The sequence below is a fragment of the Bos javanicus genome, chromosome 1 (genome assembly GCF_032452875.1).
Source record: "Bos javanicus breed banteng chromosome 1, ARS-OSU_banteng_1.0, whole genome shotgun sequence".
Taxonomy (NCBI): Eukaryota; Metazoa; Chordata; class Mammalia; order Artiodactyla; family Bovidae; genus Bos; species Bos javanicus.
In genome coordinates, this window is record NC_083868.1 from 140,763,237 (window position 1) to 140,788,364 (window position 25,128).

The window sequence follows — 25,128 nt, forward strand, 5'->3', positions numbered from 1 at the left end:
GCAGGAGATATGAATTCGATCCCTGGGGTGGGGATCAAAGGAAGGTTTCCATTTCCTTCCTAGAACCCACTCCAGTATTCTTGCCTGAGAAATCCCACAGACAGAGGAGCCCGGGGGACTACAGTCCATGGGATTGCAAAAGAATCAGACATGACTTATTGACTAAACAACGACAATTAAATGGTGCCATAGTTTTATATTTAACACTAAAAGAATGGTTTCCTACTTAGCAATCATAGTCCAAATCAAGAATTTCTACTAGAAAAATGTTAATATTCTAATGTCATTGCTTCATACGTAATTGGCACTCATGAAAGTTGAAATAATGATAAAATTTTTCTAAGGACTTGGAAAGTGTATTTTGCTATAAATAGTTCATCCTATCCTTTAGAATAATTAGAGAATACTATACACTCATCAGTTGGAAGGCTGTTGGCAGAAGAGATGTTTTAATGATATGTTGAGAAGATAAAATGAAACCAGAGAATCATTAAAATGATCAGGAAGATGAGGAAAGATAACTGACAGCTAAAGACAAAAGACAAACTGAGAGAAAAATGAATCACACTTTAGAGGAAAACTCAAATCTTAATCCTTTGGCTCCAAAGAAAAACTGACATCGATGGAGTGATTGCCTGAGTTGGACAATAAATCAAGGTTAACACCTGCTCTAGAACCTAAGCATGCTAGATGCAAGAAAGATAGTATTTAAGTATCTGTGCAGCTTTGTAAATAAGTGGGACAAAATTCCATAATCGCAGCAGCTGCTTCATTATGTCCTGATAAGCTGCCTAGGTAATTAAAATGTCACACATGATGCAGAAGAGTAGATTAATGTTTCTGCTCCATTTCTTAAAGTCAGATGTTCATTCTCAGCCTTGGTGCCGGGAGCCTGACCAGGCATGCACATTTGCATGGCTCCAATTGGTGCCTCTGCCATATATGCTTCCCAGGTGGCGCAGTGGTAAAGAATCTGCCTGCTAATGCAGGAGATGCAAGAGACGTGGGTCAATCCCTAGGTTGGGTAGATCCCCTGGAGGAGGAAATGACAACCCATTCCATTATTCTTACCTGGAGAATCCCATGGACAAAGGAGCCTGACAGGCTGCAGTCCATGGGGTCACAAAGAATCAGACACGTCTGAATGACTGAGCAGGCACACGCACACATATTACATATTTTTTTTTCTTTTTCAGGTTATCTTCTATTATAAGTTACTAGGTTATTACACAATGTTGACTACAACTCCCTGTGCTATGCAGTAGGTCTTGTTGGTAATCTATTTTATATACAGTAGTAATACACATATGTTAACCCAAGCTCCTCATTTAAAAGATTCATAAACCACTATCCAGAACTCATTGGAGTAGGAAATGGCACCCCACTCCAATATTCTTGCCTGGAAAATTCCATGGGCATTGGAACCTGGCGGACCATGGTGTCAGAAAGAGTCAGACATAACTGAGCATTCAGAACTCAGAGAAGCCTCAAACTTCTTATTTAAAACCCCCCAGTATGTACATGTTGGAGAAAGAAATGGCAACCCACTCCAGTGTTCTTGCCTGGAGAATCCCAGGGACAGGGAATCCTGGTGGGCTGCCGTCTATGGGGTCGCACAGAGTCGGACATGACTGAAGCGACTTAGCAGCAGCAGCAGCAGGAGCAGCAGCAGTATGTACATGTTTACCTTTCAGATCAGATCAATCGTTCAGTCGTGTCTGACTCTTTGCAACCCCATAAATTGCAGCGCGCCAGGCCTCCCTGTCCATCACCAACTCCGGGAGTTCACTCAGACTCATGTCCATCGAGTCAGTGATGCCATCCAGCCATCTCATCCTCTGTTGTCCCCTTCTCTTCCTGCCCCCAATCCCTCCCAGCATCAAAGTCTTTTCCAATGAGTCAACTCTTCGCATCAGGTGGCCAAAGTACTGGATTTTCAGCTTTAGCATCACTCCTTCCAAAGAAATCCCAGGGCTGATCTCGTTTAGAATGGACTGGTTGGATATCCTTGCAGACCAAGGGACTCTCAAGAGTCTTCTCCAAACCCACAGTTCAAAAGCATCAATTGTTCGGCGCTCAGTCTTCTTCACAGTCCAACTCTCATATCCATACATGACCACAGGGAAAACCATAGCCTTGACTAGACGGACCTTTGTTGGCAAAGTAATGTCTCTACTTTTGAATATGCTATCTAGGTTGGTCATAACTTTCCTTCCAAGGAGTAAACCTCTTTTAATTTCAGATCGCTGCAGTCACCATCTGCAGTGATTTTGGAGCCCAGAAAAATAAAGTCTGACACTGTTTCCAATGTTTCCCCATCTATTTCCCATGAAGTGATGGGACAAGATGCCATGATCTTCGTTTTCTGAATGTTGAGCTTTAAGCCAACTTTTTCACTCTCCTCTTTCACCTTCATCAAGAGGCTTTTTAGTTCCTCTTCACTTTCTGCCATAAGGGTGGTGTCATCTGCATATCTGAGGTTATTGATATTTCTCCCGGCAATCTTGATTCCAGCTTGTGTTTCTTCCAGTCCAACGTTTCTCATGATGTATTCTGCATATAAGTTAAATAAACAGGGTGACAATATACAGCCTTGACGTACTCCTTTTCCTATTTGGAACCAGTCTGTTGTTCCATGTCCAGTTCTAACTGTTGCTTCCTGACCTGCATATAGGTTTCTCAAGAGGCAGATCAGGTGGTCTGGGATTCCCATCTCTTTCAGAATTTTCCACAATATATTGTGATCCACACAGTCAAAGGCTTTGGCATAGTCAATAAAGCAGAAATAGATGTTTTTCTGGAACTCTCTTGCTTTTTCCATGATCCAGCGGATGTTGGCAATTTGATCTCTGGTTCCTCTGCCTTTTTTAAAACCAGCTTGAACATCAGGAAGTTCACGGTTCACATACTGCTGAAGCCTGGCTTGGAGAATTTTAAGCATTACTTTACTAGCGTGTGAGATGAGTGCAATTGTGCAGTAGTTTGAGCATTCTTTGGTATTACCTTTCTTTGGGATTGGAATGAAAACTGACCTTTTCCAGTCCTGTGGCCACTGCTGACTTTTCCAAATTTGCTGGCATATTGAGTGCAGCGCTTTCACGGCCGAGAGGAGCTACCCCACGTCCAAGGAGCGGTGGCTGCGTGGGCACAGGAGGGCATAGAGGAGCTATTCCATGTTTAAGGTCAGAAGGGGCAGCAGTGAGAAGATACCCCTTGTCCAAGGTAAGGAGCAGCAGCTGCTCTTTGCTGGAGCAGCCATGAAGAGATACCCTACATCCAAGGTAAGAGAAACCCAAGTAAGATGGTAGGTGTTGCAAGAGGGCATCAGAGGGCAGACACACTGAAACCATACTCACAGAAAACTAGTCAATCTAATCACACTAGGACCACAGCCTTGTCTAACTCAATGAAACTAAGCCATGCCCGTGGGGCAACCCAAGACGGGCGGGTCATGGTGGAGAGATCTGACAGAATGTGGTCCACTGGAGAAGGGAATGGCAAACCACTTCAGTATTCTTGCCTTCAGAACCCCATGAACAGTATGAAAAGGCAAAATGATAGGACACTGAAAGAGAAACTCCCCAGGTCATTAGGTGCCCAATATGCTACTGGAGATCAGTGGAGAAATAACTCCAGAAAGAATGAAGGGATGGAGCCAAAGCAAAAACAATACCCAGCTGTGGATGTGACTGGTGATAGAAGCAAGGTTCGATGCTGTAAAGAGCAATATTGCATAGGAACCTGGAATGTCAGGTCCATGAATCAAGGCAAATTGGAAGTGGTCAAACAAGAGATGGCAAGAGTGAATGTCGACATTGTAGGAATCAGCGAACTAAAATGGACTGGAATGGGTGAATTTATCTCAGATGACCATTATATCTACTACTGTGGGCAGGAATCCCTCAGAAGAAATGGAGTGGCCATTATGGTCAACAAAAGAGTCTGAAAGGCAGTACTTGGATACAATCTCAAAAACGACAGAATGATATCTGTTCGTTTCCAAGGCAAACCATTCAATATCACAGTAATCCAAGTGTATGTCCCAACCAGGAACGCGGAAGAAGCTGAAGTTGAACGGTTCTATGAAGACCTACAAGACCTTTTAGAACTAATACCCCAAAAAGATGTCCTTTTCATTATAGGGGACTGGAATACAAAAGTAGGAAGTTAAGAAACACCTGAAGTAACAGGCAAATTTGGCCTTGGAATACGGAATGAAGCAGAGCAAAGACTAATGGAGTTTTGCCAAGAAAATGTTTACCTTTAGTGAGCTTATCATAGATGACTTTTCTCATAGACTCTAATGAGAACTCCAGTTTTTCCTACACAATGGAACCAATACTAGCCTTGATGACTTACTTGCTCTCTACAAGGGAATTACCTTCAGAATTCATCATCCTTCTATGTGCTTGACATTTAAAGAAAACGCTATGGAACAAATTTGTTTAAATGATTTCCACTGAGGCTTTTTGATGCTTATATACATATCACCCTGTTATTCTGATCACTGGAATAGGAAACTGGGGTTGGTTGACTTTTGAAGAGAATAATCACGCATGGGTGTATGTATGTTACATGTACACATGTGAGTATGTGGTCTCTTGTGCACTAAAGCACTGAAGATGTCTGTGATGCTATAGGAAAACTTAAGAATTTATAAAAATTTCTAGTGACTATTCTATTCATATTTGTTATTTGCTCAGAACACACACTTCACGCTTCATGTAATGAGGAAAATATCTCTATGGAAATACACTCCGCAGTGACTGCCTGATGGGAGCAAAGGCCTTTACAAGCACTCACTCAGATGCATGGAGGGCAGGCTGGTTTATATCTATCTCCCAAGAGGTTCTAATAAATTGAAGAGGAAAACAGATAACCTGCAATCCTCTGACAACATCCTCTTAAGTAGTCACATTGCCAAGAGTTATTTGCATAATAAATAGGATAACAAAACATCAAAATATATCACTTTTGTTCTTAGAGTCAGGATACGGTGAAATGATTCTTGTCCTATTCCTAAGAGGCTATGAATGAATGTGCTTCCCTTCACACTGTTTTACTCCCAACCTCAGGCACCAAGGATGTGAAGCACAGAACTGTAGGCATGGACTGACTTGACCCTCAATCATGCCTCCCAAGACCATTCTGCTCCTCCATCCTCACAGCGCTCAAGTTGAGGGAACTGAAGAGCACCTCCTTCAACACCACCAGTCAAAAAGGGAACATAGGTGCTCATTTCATCTGAGGCCCACTGGATTTTCTTTAGATTTCTAGAGGATTCTTATTTAATAGCTGTTAGGTATTTAGATTCTTATTTAATAGGTATTAGGCAAAGTAATATCTCTGCTTTTCAATATGCTATCTAGGTTGGTCATAACTTTCCTTCCAAGGAGTAAACCTCTTTTAATTTCATGGCTGCAGTCACCATCTGCAGTGATTTTTGAGCCCCAAAAAAGAAAGTCTGACACTGTTTCCACTGTTTCCCCATCTATTTCCCATGAAGTGATGGGACCAGATGCCATGATCTTCGTTTTCTGAATGTTGAGTTTTAAGCCAACTTTTTCACTCTCCACTTTCACTTTCATCAAGAGGCTTTTGAGTTCCTCTTCACTTTCTGCCATAAGGGTAGTGTCATCTGCATATCTGAGGTTACTGATATTTCTCCCAGCAATCTTGATTCCAGCTTGTGCTTCTTCCAGCCCAGCGTTTCTCATGATGTACTCTGCATATAAGTTAAATATGCAGGGTGACAATCCACAGCCTTGACGTACTCTTTTTCCTATTTGGAACCAGTCTGTTGTTCCATGTCCAGTTCTAACTGTTGCTTCCTGACCTGCATATAGGTTTCTCAAGAGGCAGGTCAGGTGGTCTGGTATTCCCATCTCTTTCAGAATTTTCCACAGTTTATTGTGATCCACACAGTCAAAGGCTTTGACACAGTCAATAAAGCAGAAATAGATGGTTTTCTGGAACTCTCTTGCTTTTTTGATGATCCAACAGATGTTGGCAATTTGATCTCTGGTTCCTCTGCCTTTTCTAAGTCCATCTTGAACATCTGGAAGTTCACGGTTCACATATTGCTGATGCCTGGCTTGGAGAATTTTGAGCATTACTTTACTAGTGTGTGAGATGAGTACAATTATGACCAACCTAGATAGCACACTGACAAGCAGAGATATTACCTTTCCAACAAAGGTCTGTGTAGTCAAGGCTATGGTTTTTCCAATGGTCATGTATGGATGTGAGAGTTGGACTGTGAAGAAGGCTGAGCACTGAAGAATTGATGCTTTGAACTGTGGTGTTAGAGAAGACTCTTGAGAGTCCCTTGGACTGAAAGGAGATTCAACCAGTCCATTCTAAAGGAGATCAGTCCTGGGTGTTCATTGGAAGGACTGATGCTGAAGCTGAAACTCCAATACTTTGGCCACATGATGCGAAGAGTTGACTCATTGGAAAAGACCCTGATGCTGGGAGGGATTGCGGGCAGGAGGAGAAGGGGACGACAGAGGATGAGATGGCTGGATGGCATCATTGACTCAATGGACATGAGTTTGAGTGAACTCTGGGAGTTGGTGATGGACAGGGAGGCCTGGCATGCTGTGATTCATGGGGTCGCAAAAGTCGGACACGACTGAGCAACTGAACTGAACTGAGGTACTTAGATTGAGTTTCCCAGGTGGCTCAGTGGTAAAGAATCCACCTGCCAATGCAAGAGATGCAGGTTCAGTTCCTGAGTTGGAAAGATCCCCTGGAGAAGGAAATGGAACCCCACTCCAGTATTCTTACTTGGGAAATCCCATGGACAGAGGAGCCTGTTGGGCTACAGTCCAAGGGGTCACAAAAAGCCAGACACTACTGGGTGAATAAACAAAAGTATGCAGATCAGCTGTGCTGTGGGCTGGATTGTGTCCCCTCAAACTCCTGTATTGTAGTCCTAACCCTCAGAAACTCAGAACGTGACCTTGTTTGGAAGCAGAATTGTTGCAGATGTAATTAGTTAAGACAAGGTCAGACTACAGTGGGGTGGCCCCTAATCCAACATGACTGGTGTCCTTATACAAAGTGGACATGTGGACAGAGAAACATGCACACAGGAAGTGCACATTGTAACGATGAAGACAGAATCTATAGGTTATGGGGCTGTGGGTCACTAAAGTCATCAGCAAAGCCCAGAGGCTGAGGCAGAGCCTGGGACAGTCTTCCTCAAAGCCTCAGAAGGAGTCAGCCCTGCCCACACCTTGACCTCAGACTTCTGGCCTCCAGACTGTGAGAGAACGAGTTTCTGTGTTCTCAGCTCCCAGTCTCTGGTGCTTTGCCGTGGCCACCCTAGGACTCGTCTACAGCATATATGCTCTCGGTTGATTTGATTGTAGTATCACGTGTATGCTCAGTCCTAACTGACTCTTTGCAACTCCATGGACTGTAGCCCACCAGGATCCTCTGTCCATGGGATTCCACAGGCAAGAATATTGGAGTGGGTTGCCATGCCCTCCTCCAGGGGATCTCCCCGATTCAGGGATCGAACCCATGTCTCTTACATCTCCTGCAATGGCAGGTGGATTCTTTACCACTGAGCCACCTGGGAAGCCCTGTAATATAATAATTGTCTTTAATAGGCTGACCCCTCATGGCTTTGTCCTCTCTCCTTCCTTATAAGTTTAAGAGCAACAGTATCACTGTGGATAAAAATAGATTCTTCACATAAATGAACTTAGTGAAATACATTGACCTGGCAAAGACACGTATTTCCTCCTGAAAAGTGATGACGATCTGCTAACAAAAGACCAATGTTTGCATGGAGTCAAAGTTACTTGATGACAAAAACTGTGAATGAAGGAAGAAGTTATCTGCAATGAAAAATGTGGAAGTCACTTCTTTGGGTCTTGCCTAATAGAATATTGGTCAAATCTTATTCATTATTAAGCCTGTTCTAAACCAAAGGCATTTTATACAGTTGTTATTTAGTTCCTAAGTTGTGTGTAGCCTGCCAGGCTTCTCTGTCCATGGGATTCTCCAGGCAAGCATACAGGAATGGGTTGCCATGCCCTTTTCCAGGGAATCTTCCCAACCCAGGGATCAAATCCATGTCTCTTGTGTCTCCTGCATTGGCAGGCCTGTTCTTTAAAACTAGTGCTACCTAGAAAGCCAATATATATATGCCAGCAAATTTGGAAAAGTCAGCTGTGGCCACAGGACTGGAAAAGGTCAATTTTCATTTCAATCCCAAAGAAAGGCAATGCCAAAGAATGTTCAAACTAACGCACAGTTGCACTCATCTCACACACTAGCAAAGTCATGCTCAAAATTCTCCAAGTGAGGCTTCACCAGTATGTGAACCGATAACTTTCAGATGTTCAAGCTGGATTTAGAAAAGGCAGGGGAACCAGAGATCAAATGGCCAACATCTCTTGGATCATAGAAAAAGCAAGAGAATTCTAGAAAAACACCTACTTTTGCTTTATTGACTACGTCAAAGCCTTTGACTGTGTGGATCACAACAAACTGTGGAAAATTCTAAGCGAGTTGGAAATACTGGACCACCTCACCTGCCTCCTGAGAAATCTGTATGAAGGTCAAGAAGCAACAATTAGAACTGGACATGGAACAATGGACTGGTTCCAATTAGGAAAGGAGTATGATTGCCAGGAGATATATCAATAACCTCAGATACGCAGATGACACTACCCTTGTGGGAGAAAGTGAAGAGGCACTAAAGAGCCTCCTGATATAAGTGAAAGAGGAGAGTGAAAAAGCTGACTTAAAACTCAACATTCAAACAGCTAAGATCATGGCATCTGGTCCCATCACTTCATGGAAAATAGATGGGGAAATAATGGAAACAGTGAGAGACTATTTTATTGGGATCCAAAATCACTGCAGATGGTGACTGCAGTCATGAAATTAAAAGACACTTGCTCCTTGGAAGAAAACCTATGACAAACCTAGACAGCATATTAAAAAGCAGAGACATGACTTTGCTGACAAAAATCCATCTAGTCAAAGCTATGGTTTTTCCAGTAGTCATGTATGGATGTGAGAGTTGGACTATAAAGAAAGCTGAGCATTGAATATTTGATGCTTTTGAACTGTGGGGTTGGAGAAGATGCTTGAGAGTTCCTTAGACTGCAAGGAGATCCAACCAGTAAATCCTAAAGGAAATCAGTCCTGAATATTCATTGGAAGGATGGATGCTGAAGCTGAAGCTCCAATACTTTGGCCACCTGATGCAAAGAACTGACTCATTGGAAAAGACCTTGGTGCTGGGAAAGATTGAAGGCAGGAGGAGAAGGGGATGACAGAGGATGAAATGGTTGGATAGCATCACCAACTCGATGGACATGAGTTTGAGCAAGTTCAGGGAGTTGGTGATGGACTGGGAAGCCTGCAGTGCTGGAGTGCATGGGGCCACAAATAGACCCCATGGGACATGACTGAATGACCGAAATGACTGATAAATATATACATATATATATATATATATATATATATATATATATATATATATCTCCACATATGTTTGTATGTGTGTTATGTATATACATTAATACAAATATATACAAACACATGTGTATTGTGCAAAGCCTCTAATATGGTCTCATCCATGATATTAGGCAGAGCACAGTACATTTTTTAAAAAACAGCATGAAAGTGTAATATTGAGGCTTTGTGGATGTCTCTAGGAGTATGCCAGAAGACAATTAGGCTTGTTTTATAAAGTCCAAAAATGTAGAGTCCTCATTCTCCATTACAACCCCCAACACACACACGCAGAGCTGCTGACCAGACAAACACTCTTCCATCATATTCCAAGTCCTCTAGACACTCCATCTCCAGTAGCCACCTGGGTTCTACTACCTCCTTTTTGAGAAGGATCCATCTCCTCTATCAGCAGCTCTCCTCTATCAGAGCTCTAAGCAGCTCTTAGCTTTCTTTTCTGGGTTCCCTAACTTTGGGTTCATTTTGGCCTATGCCTCCCCAGGAAGCCTCAAGTCAGTAAATTCCTGTCCAACATAGGAGACTCCTCAGCAGGGGAGGCAAGGGGAAGTGGGCAGCAATTACATTTAATGCTTTATCTTTTCCTTTTCCCTTGCCAAATGTTCAAAGTAAAAACTGCTGTCACCCTTTCAAAAAAATAAAATCAGATGTCTTGCAAGAAGCCCCAGGTCTTTCAGACTTACAGGTATGACTCTGCCTGCTCAGGTATCAAGCTCATTCGTTGGACTCTCAAAGAAGAAGAGAAACAAGAAGTCTAAGGAGTCCCTCAGAGGCAGAGCACCCTGGTGTGGGTCTCCCCCAACTCCACCCCACAGCTCTGATCAGAGATTTCTGCTGTTTCATCCATGTTTTTAGGAGTAGGGGAGGTTTCTGAATAAACACCACAGACTGAGTGGCTTATGTAAGAAACATGGGTTTGATCCCTGGGCCGGGAAGACCCCCTGGAGAAGAAAATGGCAACCCAATCCAGTATTCTTGCCTGGAAAATTTGATGGGCAGAGGAGCTTGGCAGGCTACAGTCCATGAGGTCACAAAGAGTCAGACACGACTGAGGGACTAAGCAGTCAAGGGAGGCTTGAACACAGACATTTACTTCTCACAGTTCTGGAGGCAGGAAGTTCCAGATCAAAGTGCCATCAGGTCTTGTTTCTCTTGAGACCTCTCCCCATGGTTCATGGGCGGCCACCTTCTCACCATCCTCACAGGGCCTCTACACTGAGCATGAGCATTCCTGGTGTCTCTCCCTCTTCTTATAAGGACACCAGTTCTTTAAGATTAGGACCCCACCCTTACGACTTCATTTAACCTTAACAACCTCCCTAACCCAGTCCAGTATTCTTGCCTGAAGAATCCCATGGACAGAGGAGCCTGGTGGGCTACAGTCCACGGGGTTGCAAAGAGTCAGACATGAATGAGTGGCTTAGCATGGCACAGTACAGCCCACCTACCTTAAGCCCTTTTCTTGAATATAGTCACATTGTGGGCTTAGGGCTTCAACTTACAAATTTTGGGAGGGCACATTTCAGTCCAAAGTGGGAAGGATGAAGGAGTAAGTGTCACAAAGTCAGTTGTCTTCAGACATTTCCAGGATCAAGACAGGGCAGTGGTGGAGCCTGTGATGTCTGGAGTAGAGGACCCACAAATGGGCAAATTAAAGACAGAAATCCCCCACTGGCCAAACAAAACACAACTGTTTTCAATCTCTACTAAACTTTCAACATTAATTGAAAACTGCCTGGGCAAGCATCAGTGGCCCAGCTAGTGTTCCCCTGTTCTGCCTTTGCTTTCCGTTGGGTGATGAGAATTCTGTTTGCTTTGGGATGAGGGGCAGAGGGAGAGCTGCACACCTTTAGTTCCTTCAGATGGACACGGAGTTTCAGAAGGTAAGGTATGTGTGTCAATTTCCTTCAACATTTACTTCTGGCCTTTAATTTCCACATATAGAGTAGAAAGAACTCACTTCTACAACCTGAACTAAAAGCTCAGTTCATAGATGTTTGCATCTATAAGAAATCAGACACACAGCTAATATGCCGTATTTGTTGTTGCTGTTTAGTAGCTAAGTTGTGCTCGACTCTTGGTGACCCCATGGATTGTAGCCCACCAGGGTCCTCTGTCCATGTGATTTCCCAGGCAAGAATACTGAAGTGGGTTGCCATTTCCTCCTCCAGGGGATCTTCCTGACCCAGGGATCAAACCATTGTCTCCTGCATTTGCAGGTGGATTCTTTACCAATGAGCCACCTGGGAAGCCCCAATATGCCAGATAGATGTTACCAAATTCTTAATTCCTCAGATCCCCAGTCAGATGACAAGTAGGTTTCATGCCACATGCCTGTTCTGGTCCACTAGCCATGATTGCATGGAGTCCTGTGGTGGGAAGGACTCTGAAGTTTCAGATCGAACGTATAAATACAGTGCTGTCATCAATCAACTGCATCTATCAGGGATGACAGACAGAGGGAGGGCTTTGAGGCACCAGAATATGAAAGCCCAGGGAATTAGCAGCTTGTCTAGGATACTCTTGTCTTGGATAAGATCCAGCATGGCACCAGCCAGACAAACAAATCCCTCACTTTGTAGGTGTAACAAAGGGGAGAGTAGTCTGCAGTGCTTTATGGGGGCCAATAAGCACACAGAGACACAGAAAAAAAACCCAAATTATTTCTTTGGGCTTGGAAGAAAAATCAAGATCATATGAAATAAAAGTAGCATACACATTCTATGATTTTAATATGAAATCCAAAGATACAAATGTGTATCAAGTGTTTTTTGTTTTTTTGTTTTTTTTTTTGTTTTGTTTTGGTTTGTTCAGGAGTTGGTAGTTAGTTTTATGGTTTTGATTTAAAAAGAAAATCTCTGTAATAATCTTACTGGTTTTCTCCTCTTAAAATAAGCAATATTGTGTGGGAAAAGGCCAACCTTTCTTGGCACTACCTCTTTCTTCTGGAGATTATTAATTTCTTTTTAATAGACCTCATACTGCAAAATCAAATTTTTATATCACAGAGGGATTTACATTTATCTTGGGCTGCATACTCTTCATCGTCTATCAAACTGAGTTTAAGTTTCTAATTGAAATAATTTTTCAAGTGTTGAGCAATAAAGAGGCAATAAGTGATATGTTTAAATTATTTATTCATCTTATTTATAATTAATTCGGTTTTGTTCCTTGCTGCACAGTGAGGCTAACTCAATGTGTTTGATTTTCAAATCTTTCCTATCATTAGGCAACAACAGAAATGGCTTTTTTTTTTTCTGCCTTTCTTGTGTTTCATTGGTCCCAGGGGACTGAGGCAACATCAATTTAAATCACAGTTAAATTTAACACATTACCTTTGTTTTATAACACACTGCTCCAAAAAGAGATTCATAAATAGATCATGCCTATTTTTAGTCAAATTAAAAAAAAATACCCACCTGGTAAGATGAATGACTGTATTCACAAAGATCTCATTCTTCATCATTTAAGAACTGTGTATGCTTTGGTCTGTATTCTTCCTTGAGTTGAGACTGCTAAGATTAATATGCCTTTAACATGTGTTACATAGTAGATCCTCAACTAGTTGACATCACTGGCAGGTGCCACTAGTGGTAAAGCAACGCCTGCCAATGCAGAGACCTAAGAGGCATGGGTTCAATCCCTGGGTCGGGAAGATCCCCTGGAAAAGTAAATGGTAACCCACTCTACTCTTCTTGCCTGAGAGATATCATGGACAAAGGAGCCTGGTGGGCTACAGTCCACAGGGTCACACAGAGTAGGACGTGACTGAAGTGACTGAACGTGCAACTAGTTGATCCATTTGCTGCTGCTGCTGCTGCTAAGTTGCTTCAGTCATAGACGGCAGCCCACCAGGCTCCACCGTCCCTGGGATTCTCCAGGCAAGAACACTGGAGTGGGGTGCCATTGCCTTCTCCGAGTTGATCCGGTTAACTGGTCTAAATATTGTCTAAAACTTTTTTTCAACATCTCTATCTGGATATCTCTCTTGCAGCACAAACTCAGGACCAAACTGAATGCACCATTTCCTCCCACCTAACCATCTGCCTGCTCATGTTTCCTCTTTCTGATTATGGCATCATGATCACCTTCAGCATTCTAAGGTCATTGGTTACTCTCTGCTCCCGAATACACATACTGTCGCAGCCTTGTTCATTCCACCACTGCTCCATATAACACCCTGATAATCTCTTCCTCCACCAAGTTCCCAGCCACTGGACAATCCTACAGCCAATACATGTACATACTACCCACTCTTTTCCCCTAATGCCCAAGTAATGCACCTGCTCTGCTCACAAACCTATAAAGTTACCCTTTGACTCAATGGATATGCTCAAGCTTCCCAGATTCCCATTTATTCAGGCTGGGTCCTATCTCTGAAGCTTCATCCACTGCTGCTGCTGCTGCTAAGTCGCTTCAGTCGTTTCTGACTCTGTGGGACCCCATAGAGGGCAGCCCACCAGGCTCCACTGTCCCTGGGATTCTCCAAGCAAGAACATTGGAGTGGGTTGCCATTTCTTCTCCAATGCATGAAAGTGAAAAGTGAAGGTGAAGTCACTCAGTCATGTCCGACTCTTAGCAACCCCATGGACTGCAGCCTACCAGGCTCCTCCGCCCATGGGATTTTCCAGGCAAGAGTACTAGAGTGGGTTGTCATTGCCTTCTCCAAGCTTTATCCACTGCTAACTGCTGCTAAGTCACTTCAGTCGTGTCCGACTCTGTGCGACCCCATAGACGGCAGCCCACCAGGCTCCCCCATCCCTGGGATTCTCCAGGCAAGAACACTGGAGTGGGTTGCCATTTCCTTCTCCAATGCATGAAAGTGAGAAGTGAAAGTGAAGTCACTCAGTCGTATCTGACTCTCAGCGACCCCATGGACTACAGCCCACCAGGCTCCTCTGTCCATGGGATTTTCCAGGCAAGAGTACTAGAGTGGGTTGCCATTGCCTTCTCCAGCTTCATCTACTAGTGCTTGGTAATTGGATAGTGTCGAACCAGGGCTTACGTGTAAGGGATGCTCCTAAGACCTTATTCAACAGTAAGCCCCTTGATATACACCAAGTATATCTTTGCTGCTCACACAATGTCTTATATACTTGGATACTCAACAAATATCTGTAGAATACATGATCAAAGAGTGGGTCAAAAACAACATACAGAGAATAGAATAATCAAGTAATCTGAAACTCAAGCCAAAAACACAGACAATATGATGGACAGGAAGATTCAGCCACTTCCTAGAATGATTCAGAAGTAACTGACTGCATCGATAACCTAGACATGCATACAAGCAAGTGCCTAATTGACAACACTTCAAGTGATCTGATTGCTTGGTCCACAGTGGGCCTCCAAAAGTTCCAGGTGTCCCAGCAGGAAAGCATAGGGACTTTCCTTGGCCTGGAAGATACAGTAACTTGACCATGAGGATCAGGGTGAGGTATAAGAACAAAAGCAATATCAAGTACGATTACAAACATTTACTGAGCTTCTCTTATGAGAGGTGCCATGTCCTATCCACCTCAGCTCATTCAATCATGAAAACAACCTTCTGAAGGTAACAAGAGTACACAGCTGCTGAGTGGCTTCTAAGAGACTGTTCTTATCCTAACACTTCAGCTCCTCTCCTGTAGGGGATGATACTTCCCTGTCTGCCATCTTGTGGGAGGAGTCAGCTGCCCTGTCTACTGACATCAGGCTTGGAGAGGTGACATGCTATGGCCAATAATGGCAAGTGAGCAGGCATGAAGTATGGAAATCCAAGCAGAAGTTTTGGAAGGTTCCCAAAAGGTCTGGGGGAAATGGCCTGCCCCAAGGAACACTGCTTTTAGGTGGGCCCTAGGGGAGCAGAGTCCCTTGGACTGCAAGGAGATCCTACCAGGCCATTCTGAAGGAGATCAGCCCTGGGATTTCTTTGGAAGGAATGATGCTAAAGCTGAAACTCCAGTACTTTGGCCACCTCATGCGAAGAGTTGACTCATTGGAAAAGACCCTGATGCTGGGAGGGATTGGGGGCAGGAGGAGAGGGGATGACAGAGGATGAGACAGCTGGATGGCATCACTGACTCAATGGACGTGAGTCTGAGTGAACTCCGGAAGATGGTGATGGACAGGGAGGCCTGGCACGCTGTGATTCATGGGGTCGCAAAGAATCGGACACGACTGAGCGACTGAACTGAACTGAGGGGAGCAGAGCTGTAGCCAACATTCAACCTGACACATCATGCAAGACTTTGGGGTTCATGGTTACTACTCAGAACTTAGCAGTGGCTGAGCCAGGATTCACAGCCAGGGCCTACATGTTCATCCATCACAATCTTCTGTCCTCTTAAGCACATGCCCTATTATTAGAAGATACCCCAAGTTTACTTCTGTTGGGCTTTGTCCCCTCCTTCCTGCAAGTTTGGTCCTATAAGTTCTGGAAGTTGGTTACATGTGCAGAATCTCAGCCCACCACTCCAGGATCTGTATTTTAACAGAATCACTACATATGAGATGTGCTGGTTTAACCCATCTGCATGACTATCTAGCTTCATGACAGGACAAGGTCAAGGGCCATGAACTGGAAATGCACAAGCATCTACTTGCTTTTCTAGGAATCAGAGGGGGAGGATCTATGTGTTGTACTATCGTCATTGTAAGACTTTCTGGGACTTGCTCTAGACACTAAATAATGCCCTTTGATGGAGCAGCTCACACTCACTGCTGGCTATACTGACCTCTTGTTCATAGCCCAGTGGCTTGTTTATTGAACAAATAAACATTAGATCCTATCAGTCCTCATTAGTGGCTGTCGGCATGTGAAAAAATGACATATCACACTTTTCTTTTCTCTCCTGTTCCAAGATCCCATTATTGGTTTATCACCCTTTTGATGAATGACAGTGATCATTACCATAACAGTAAACACCATAGCTTCCCAAACACAAAGCTATCGTCATAATTAGTAGAGGAATATAGCCCATACCCCAGAGAAGGCAATGGCAACCCACTCCAGTACTCCTGCCTGGAAAATCCCATGGATGGAGGAGCCTGGTAGGCTGCAGTCCATGGGATCACGAAGAGTCAGACACGACTGAAATGACTTAGCAGCAGCAGCAGCATAGCCCATACCCAGTGCTGCATAGCTGAGAACTCAATATCATGGTCTCCTCTCCACATGGCCCTAAAACCAGTCATGGTGAGCAAGAGTATCCAAGTAGATATGGAAATGAGTAATGACCTTTCAAGATGGTGGATAATTCAGGTGGAACAACTACCCACACATCTGAGACAGTTTGTCCCCTGTGAAAGCTAAGGTTTTTGACAGGCTGGTTTATGAATAAATTCATGACATGAGACATTTCCAAAATGTCTGTTAAGAACCGTTTCAAAATGAAGTCATCAAAATTACTGCAAAATGTATACTTTAAATTCAAACAGCCGGGGGAAAGAGTGTGCTTGTTATGTAGAATTCATTATCAGTATTTCAGAGTGCAGCCTCTATAAACATTTGTTTAGGATTGCTTTTATGCAATTGTTTGGAACATAAGCAGAGAAAGAGCTGAATGGGAAATTCCGGAAGCCCAGAGCTTGTTCAACTTGTTTTTCTTTCCTGCCTTGTTAGAAAAGAAATCATTTCTTTTTTCTCAAATTTTAGTGCAATTGGAAGAATCTGATTTTTTTCTAATTTATCAGTTTATGTTCTTGAGAGTACAGAACATCACTTTAATGTGGGAAATGAGAGTCATACACCAGAGATTTTCTCTCTCATTATCATGCAGGGGAAAAAAAGACCCTTTATTATATGCAAATGACTCTTCATAGGTATCTAATTCACTTATGAATATGTGCACATTCACAAACTCACATTATACTGATCCTTATGTATTTATCAGCCTAGAGCTGCTAAAGGATAAGATTATATGGTCAAACAATCAAATTAGCCAATTGAGGAGTTTTAGGTCAAAAATATGCTAAGGGGGAAAAGAAGCTATTCTTCACATAGGAATGAACTGAGTGGCTGGTTAAGGATTAGAAATATTATGGCTGCACCACAAAGAAGAAATGCTGTATTTGATCTAAAAGGAGAAGCTGATTAAAATCTAGTATAACATCAGAATTGAAGAAAATCAATTTGTAAATAATAGAGAATAGAAATCACCATAGATGCACCCAAAAAGGAAAGGCAAATACTTTAGAGTACATAAAATTTAGTAATATTTATATCCCAAAGAGGTATCCCATAAACAAAATTGAAATGAGTTTTAAAATTTTACATCCTGTTAAAAAATTAATAACCCTAATACACAACAACAACAAAAAGATCATAAACTTATTTTCCAAATAACACAGGAAAAAAAAAAGGAAATGGGCAAAGCACATGAATAGGCAACAATAAAATTCCAAAAATAACCTAAATGAACAACAGGGGGATTTGCTAATAAATTGTGGGCATATATTTACATATAATAAAACAGAATGCTATGTGAGAGTTGGACTGTGAAGAAAGCTGAGCACCAAAGAATTGATGCTTTTGAACTGTGGTGTTGAAGAAGACTCTTGAGAGTCCCTTGGACTGCAAGGAGATCCAACCAGTCCATCCTAAAGGAAATCAGTTCTGAATATTCATTGGAAGGACTGATGCTGAAGCTGAAACTCAAATACTTTGGCCACCTGATGTGAAGAATTGACTCATTTGAAAAGACTCTGATGCTGGGAAAGATTGAAGGTGGGAGGAGAAGGGGATGACAGAGGTTAAGATGGTTGGATGGCATCACTGACTCAATGAACATGAGTTTGAGCATACTCTGGGAGGTGGTGATGGACAGGGAGGCCTGGCGTGCTGCAGTCCATGGAGTCGCAAAGAGTCGGACACAACTCAGCGACTGAAGTGAACTGAACCATTAAAAAATTATAGAAGAATACATATTGATGTGGGAAAATGTTCAGAAACAGTAAAAAAAAAAAGTCAGATAAGATGAATATTTAAAAGAGATATCCCAAAATATTAACAGTATATATCTCTACATTGTAGAACTACAAGTGTTTTCTCGTCTTTTTGACTTGTACACAAATATTTAACAAAATTTACATTCATTTTATGTTGTTTTCCAATTTGAAAAATGATAACAAACATTGTGAAAATTTTTAAATGGTTTAAAACTGGAACTGTTTAGAGAAAAGATTTTAGCTAAGTACAAAAGATATTCTTCTTATAAAGTTATAGCCTAAGCCATTGAGGTATGTTGCTTTCAAGAGTAAAGTGAGATAGTATCTTAGAAGAGTGTCTTTACCCCAGGCTGACATTTATCAGGAGCTGTGTTTGTAGGCAAAGGACAATGTTGATTCATAAATATAAGGAGAAAGCTGGACCAGTAGGAGGTTCCTTGTGCTTCATTAAGAGTCTGTGTTTACCACATCAGTGACAGTCTTGCCAGAACACCTGCTCTGTTCTGGACTGAGCTGCTTGACAGAACCAGACTGCTGGGTTTTAGATTGGGTGGTACCTCCTCAACCCTCCTCACTAACTGATTCTACACTGTCAATAGGTTGAGATGGGAGCTAACACATCAACTCAAGTTCACTGCATACATCATCCCCCCATCCTCTCACATGAAAACCAACCATCAGGGTAACTGATCAGTAAAACACAAGGAAAAAAATCTCAAAATAAACTACCCTACAATATCAGTGTCTTATTACTGTCATGACCTAACACAAACTTGGTGACTTAAAACAACTCAAATGTATTCTCTTATAGTTCTAGAGACCAGAAGTCTAAGACTCCTTTCACAGGACTAATGTCAAGGTGTCAGCAGACCCGAGTTTCCCAGGAGGCTTCACGGGGTGGGGGTGGGGGGCAGGCGGCAATCTATCTCCTTGAACTTCTCAGCTTTTGGGGGCTGCTAACATTCCTTGGCTTGTGATCCCTTCCTTGCATCACTCCAATCTTTTGCTTTGTCATCACATCTCCTACTGCCCCACTGGTCTCCCCACTCCCTCTCAGAAGAATCTATTAGGTTTGATGTATCAAACCTAATAGACAGTCCAGGAGAATTTCTCCATGTCCAGAGCCTTCATTTAAATACATTTGCAAAGGGTAGTTCTCTTCCTGGGCTTCCTCTGTGGCTCAGCAGTAAAGAATCTGCCAGCAGGAGCCACAGGAGATGCAGGTTAGATTCCCTAGGTTACAAAAATCCCCTGGAGGAGGGCATGGCAACCCACTCCAGTATTCTTGCCTGGAGAATTCCAGGGACACAGGAGCCCAGCTGGCTACAGTCCATAGGGTCGAAAAGAGTCAGACCTGACTCAAGTGACTTAGCACAGTACAGTTCTATTCCTAGTTTTCTAAGGAATCTCTGTACTGTTCTTCTGGAGCAGGTCATGGCACCCCACTCCAGTACTCTTGCCTGGAAAATCCCATGAGCGGAGGAGCCTGGTAGACTGCAGTCCATGGGGTCGCTAAGAGTTGGACACGACTGAGTGACTTCACTTTCACTTTTCCCTTTCATGCACTGGAGAAGGAAATGGCAACCCACTCCAGTGTTCTTGCCTGGAGAATCCCAGGGAGGAGGGAGCCTGGTGGGCTGCTGTCTATGGGGTCGCACAGAGTTGGACACGACTGAAGTGACTTAGCAGTAGCAGTATGGATGTTAGAGTTGGCCTGTGAAGAAAGCTGAGTGCTGAAGAATTGATGCTGTTGAACTGTGGTGTTGGAGAAGATTCATGAGAGTCCCTTGGACTGCAAGGAGACCCAACCAGTCCATTCTAAAGGAGATCAGTCCTGGGTGTTCTTTGGAAGGAATGATGCTAAAGCTGAAACTCCAGTACTTTGGCCACCTCATGCAAAGAGTTGACTCATTGGAAAAGACTCTGATGCTAGGAGGGATTGGGGGCAGGAGGAGAAGGGGACGAAGGAGGATGAGATGGCTGGATGGCATCACCAATTTGATGGACATGAGTTTGGGTGAACTCTGGGAGTTGGTGTTGGACAGGGAGGCCTGGTGTGCTGCAATTCATGGGGTCGAAAAGAGTTGGACATGACTGAACAACTGAACTGGAGAAGGCAATGGCAACCCACTCCAGTACTCTTGCCTCGAAAATCCCATGGATGAAGGAGCCTGGTAGGCTGCAGTCCATGGGGTCGCTAAGAGTCGGACACGACTGAGTGACTTCACTTTCACTTTCCACTTTCATGGATTGGAAGAGGAAATGGCAACCCACTCCAGTGTTCTTGCCTGGAGAATCCCAGGGATGGCAGGGCCTGGTGGGCTGCCGTCTATGGGGTTACACAGAGTCGGACACAAGTGAAATGACTTAGCTTAGTAGAGCAACTGAACTGAACTGAACTGAACCGAATAGAGATACAGACTAGTGGACATAGTGGAGGAAGGAGAGGTTGGGACGAATTGAGAAAGTGACATGGAAATAAATATATCATCATATGTAAAATAGATAACCAGTGGGAATTTGCTGTATGATGCAGAGAGCTCGAACCTGGTGCTCCGTGATATCCTAGAGGGGCGGGATGGGGTGGGAGGTCGGAGGGAGGTTCAGGAGGGAGGGGACATAGGTATGCCTATGGTTGATTCATGCTGATGTATAGCAGAAACCATTACAATATTGTAAAGCAATCAACCCCAATTAGAAATGAATAAAAAAGAAATAAATATATTTGCAAAATCTCTTTGGCCACATAAGAAAATATTCAGAGGCTCTGGGCGTGAACAAGTCCCAGCCCACAGAATTCCTCTTCTTAGAGCAGCAACTCAGTACATTTTTATTGATGTTTTAAAGTCCTGACACTCTACGATTCTCTTCAGAAGCACTAAATTGAAAGTAAGTCAGATAAGTGGGCTTCTGAGAGGAAAAGAACTACTCATTCTTGAACTTCCTGTTGTTTCCCCAAGTCTCCAAGAAGGGATGCACAGCTGAAAACACGTATGTTTTTAAGAACAATTACAGCACAACCGCCATCTGGCAGATACAGATGTGATCAGTGGCTCCTGCTTAAAAAATGCAAACGATGCCTTTGCCTCCGTGTGGCCTGTCTCTGCCAAGAAGGCAGTGAAAGGAAGAGAACGCCCCACTGCCGAGTGTGCCGATCGCCCACCCCAGGCCCGAGAAAACAACAGAGGGTGACCACAGCCGTCAGTGGAGGTGACTGAAAATCTGTAAAGGCAAACATGGGGCCTTCAGGTTCCTTAATGCAGCAGGGTCATGCGACAAGGCTGATCACCCCCAAGATGGAGATGTCCCTACCACTGCCATACCCGCAAGTGACCCACGGCGGGCCTCCAGGCTGCCCCTTCTCCTTCTCCTCATCATCTAGAAAGGTGACACATCTGTGTGTCTGCGGTCATGAAACCACTGAGTTGTTTGGGGAGTTGGTAATTACTAGTGTAACCACTCGGAGAAGGCAATGGCACCCCACTCCAGTACTCTTGCCTGGAAAATCCCATGGACGGAGGAGCCTGGTAGGCTGCAGTCCATGGGGTCGCTAAGAGTCGTACATGACTGAGCGACTTCACTTTACTTTTCACTTTCATGCATTGGAGAAGGAAATGGCAACCCACTCCAGTATTCTTGCCTGGAGAATCCCAGGGACAGAGGAGCCTAGTGGGGTGCCGTCTATAGGGTCACAGAGAGTCAGACACGACTGAAGTGACTTAGCAGCAGCAGCAGCAGTGTAACTACTTACTGAAACGAAAAATAAGACAAAAACACTGAACTCTGACTTGGAGAGATTGGGAAGGAAGGGAGAGAGGAGGGGAGAAAGGAAGCCCGTATCTGGACCCTTCAGTTTCACTGGAGAAAATCACACAGCTGGGAGGATCTGTGTCACAGTAAACATGGGGTCCAGGCTTCCCTGTGGCTCAGTGGTAAAGAATCTGCCTGAAATGCAGGAGACCCAGGTTCAATCCCTGGGTTGGGAAGATTCCCTGGAGAAGAAAATGGCACCCCACTCCAATATTCATGCCTGGGAAATGCCATGGACAGAGAAGCCTGGTCGGCTACAGTCCATGGGGTCACAAGAGTCAGACACAACTTAGTGACTAAACCACCACCACAAACACAGGCATTTACCTACCCAGGCTCCATCCCAGTGCAGGTCATGGTCTTTTCACCTTTTCTAACCTCCCAAGCCTCAGGCCCCTCACTCTCAGGAGCCGATCTGCACTCCCTCTTTAGAAAAAGGAGGAGAAAAGAGTGAAAAAATGCCTTTACCCATCTCACCACCATCACCAAGTCTCCAAACACTCCAGGATCAGGTCCCTCCTTCCCTCACTTGGGTTGGGATGGAGACAGTGACATGTTACATGAGGCCCTCCTCTGGCTCTGTCCACAGCAAGACGGGGTGTGAAGATCAGAGTGTGGAGGTGGCCTTGCTGATGCTGAGTCTGGTTCAGAGTCAGAAAAACCCAAAGTCTGCCAACCTCCTTTAAATGGAAGCACAGAGGCTATTCTTCCCAAAGGTGAGAAAGCCTGGGGACGAGGTTCTGAGAGGAGTGAGGCTTCTTCCACTCCAGCCTTTCTCCTGCTACCTGATCCCTCCTGGGTCCCTGCCTACTCAGTGGTCACTGATTCTCACCATTTCCATATGCTCTGGCCCCTCACTGAGCAGGGTTCCCCCTGGATCCCATCACCTCCCATTACTGACCCATTTCTCCCCATTCCCAGTAAACCTGCACTGAGGAGACGCCAGCGTCCAGGCTGGTCTCTTCTTCCCCAGTCGCTCCACCCCCCACCCCAGGGTACTTCCTGCCCTCATCCTCTTATCATTTTGCCATTGATGGCCATTGCTTCTCATTTTCCTTTTCTAAGTCATATTTCTGGGCTGGATCCCAAAATGTTGGTGTTCTCCGGGATTCTCACTCAGGCTCTTCTCTCATCTTACTGTACACTTGCTCTTAGAGGTGCTGGCCGTGCCCTGGCCCAGATGACAGTATATCAGGTATACCAACCAGCTCCCCACCAGCTTGACCCAAGCCTGTCCTCTGAGCTCCACATCTACTCTTCCATCTGCTGTTTGATACTCCACTCAGATGCATTCACAGCATCTCAAACTGACCAGGGTCACACCTGAGCCTATGCTTTCTCCTCGCTCACCCCTGAACTGCTCCAACTCCAGTGGCCCCTGCATCAGGGAAAAGCACATCCACCCAGCCTTCCAGACTAGACTCCCTCAAACACACCTCGACTTGGCTCCCTTTCCCCAGCTGCACTGCTCAGCAGTCCAAGCTCCCATCCTTTCTCCTGGGAGTGGTAATGACCTCCTAATGGCTTTCGAGAACCCCATCTCACTCCCCTCAAATCCATCTTCTACTCTGATACCTCCTTATCTTCCGAAAATGACATGATCACATGACTCCTTTGCTTAAATACTTTAATAACTGCCCAAAGGCTTTTGAACAAAATGTAACCTTAATTCGAGCCAACCATCTCTTTCTAACGGGCCCCATCTACTTCTCCAGTCCTGTCTGTGTCATTCTTCTTTCTCTGGGATGATCCCTTCTGTTTGTTCGTCCACCTCCCCTGTTCACCCTGTTTCCTGGCCCGTGAGACTGACCAGTCCTGAGGGCATCGCCAAGCTGCCCACGCCCCCTGACTTCTGCAGGCTCAGGGCAGTGGGAGCCCCCACAGAAGATCAGAGGAAGGAAGGAGAGTCAAGGCAGTCACTAACCCCCAGCTCATTTCCTGATGAGTTTCCTCAGCTTGCTGCATTTGCCAACCAAAGATCACTCCTCCTGGGAAGTAGGCCTCTCCTTCCCGGTGCTGGGACCCACTACATTCTTGCCTGAGCTCACCAGGCTTACGGACAGTGACAAGGCAACCATCACAGGACTCGGGGCACTACCCAGCCTTTGTGCTCTCTTGACATCCAGCCCACACCTTCAAAAACTGTGCCCTTATTAAACACTCCAGGCATTTTCTCATCCATGAGCACCATCTACTTCCTGTAGGGATTCTGCCTGGTGTATCCTTGTCCTCAGTACTCCTGCCCTCTGACCTTTTCTCCAAATATTCAGCCTCGCCACAGCTGAGGCTGGTCCTTGTGCTCCACCTGACCCACAGGCTTGACTAAATGCTCCACTGTGCACTCCCAGTATGCAATCTCCTCTGCCAATGACACACTCCACAGCACTCCATTACTGATGTATCCCTTTAATTAGCTCCACAAAGACAGGGACCATGTCGGTGGCACCCAATTCCTCCAGTGCCTGGCACCCAGCAGATGCTCAATCAGTACACGTTGACCAACACACACTCATTTCTCCAAGTTTGAGATCAAACCCAGTCAATCCCAAGGAAAATCAATCCTGAATATTCATTGAAAGGACTGATGATATAGCTAAAGCTCCAATACTTTGGCCACCTGATATGAACAGCTGACTCATTGGAAAAGACCCTGATGCTGGATACTGCGAAAGATTGAGGGCAGGAGGAGAAGAGGGTAACAAAGGATGAGATGGTTGGATGGCACCACCAACTCAATGGACAAGAGTTTGAGCAAACTCTGGGAGATGGTGAAGGACAGGGAAGCCTGGTGTGCTTCAGTCCATGGGTTGCAAAGAGTTGGACACAACTTAGTGACTAAACAACAACATACTCATTTCTCCAAGTTAACTAGTGGATAACCTGATTGATATT

The 25,128-nt window shown here is 44.4% G+C and overlaps 1 non-coding gene across 1 annotated transcript; it reads left to right on the forward strand.

The window, feature by feature from the left end:
• Nucleotides 1-22,341: 22,341 nt before the first annotated feature.
• Nucleotides 22,342-22,413, forward strand: TRNAF-GAA (transfer RNA phenylalanine (anticodon GAA)). The gene has a single exon. It is a non-coding gene; the product is annotated as a tRNA-Phe (tRNA).
• The last annotated feature ends 2,715 nt before the right edge of the window (nucleotides 22,414-25,128 follow it).